Source organism: Penaeus monodon, chromosome 28 (assembly GCF_015228065.2).
Source record: "Penaeus monodon isolate SGIC_2016 chromosome 28, NSTDA_Pmon_1, whole genome shotgun sequence".
NCBI lineage: Eukaryota > Metazoa > Arthropoda > Malacostraca > Decapoda > Penaeidae > Penaeus > Penaeus monodon.
The window spans coordinates 3,216,866-3,217,821 of record NC_051413.1 but is presented as its reverse complement, the minus strand read 5'-3'; positions in this window follow the sequence as shown (position 1 = coordinate 3,217,821).

Sequence of the window (956 nt, the reverse complement as noted above, 5' to 3'; positions counted from 1 at the left end):
TCTCAGCAACTGCAACATATCAAAAGACTTTAAGGTTGAGTTCAGGTATTAATTCGAGCTTAGAGTTCCTAAAGATTACACAGATTGGCACATTATTCTCTGTTATAGTATCACAGGCCTTAGCCAAATCGATGAAAATATTATAGTAATTCCAACGCGATTTTCCAATTACCCAAGTTGGTGGGCTGTAAGTAAATGTGGTTTTCCTATCCTTGCAAAAGACACATCAGTTTCCAGGATGCTATCAGCCTGTGGAAGATGCAAGCAATGGCAAACGACTAAGAGATACATGCCTCAGTTGCTATAACAGCCCAGAGTTGAAATGTGCAGAATGAACAAGAAAAACAAATAAAAAGGCAATTAAAATAATCAAAAGTATATGAAAAGTATAAAAAAACACACAATCCAGCATTTTCATTATAAAATACATTATAAAATTATTTCTAACCATACAGGCTAATGGTAAATTGCAACAGATATTACTATAAATAGAAATACAAGTTGAAATATTGCCTTCTCTATGCTTTGATGCCTGCAAATCAATTCTGACTAAACTTCTAGGGCCTAATGCTGAGTGTGTCACTACAGAAACCTTTACAAATCTATAAATGGTATTTTATCATACTGTGATGAAATATAAAAATATTACTGAACCTTTAAATGCGTGTTGGCTGTATTGTTGCCGTTTATTATTATTTATCTATTATTTATATATTTCATTATATTGATATAACTATATTCATTATTGTAAATCTTTCCCTCTTATCTATTGTTTACTAAAGCAAATGTTTGGCATTATGTAAAATACATTTGTAATATGATACTTTTCATCACTGCTACAGCTAAGACCTTGAAAATATATTTTATTTCATCAATAGTTGTTTTATTTTCTTTAGCATGTAGGCTACCTGTTGAAACGTTTGGCATTGCTATGTTGCCAGGTAATGCATTTGTGT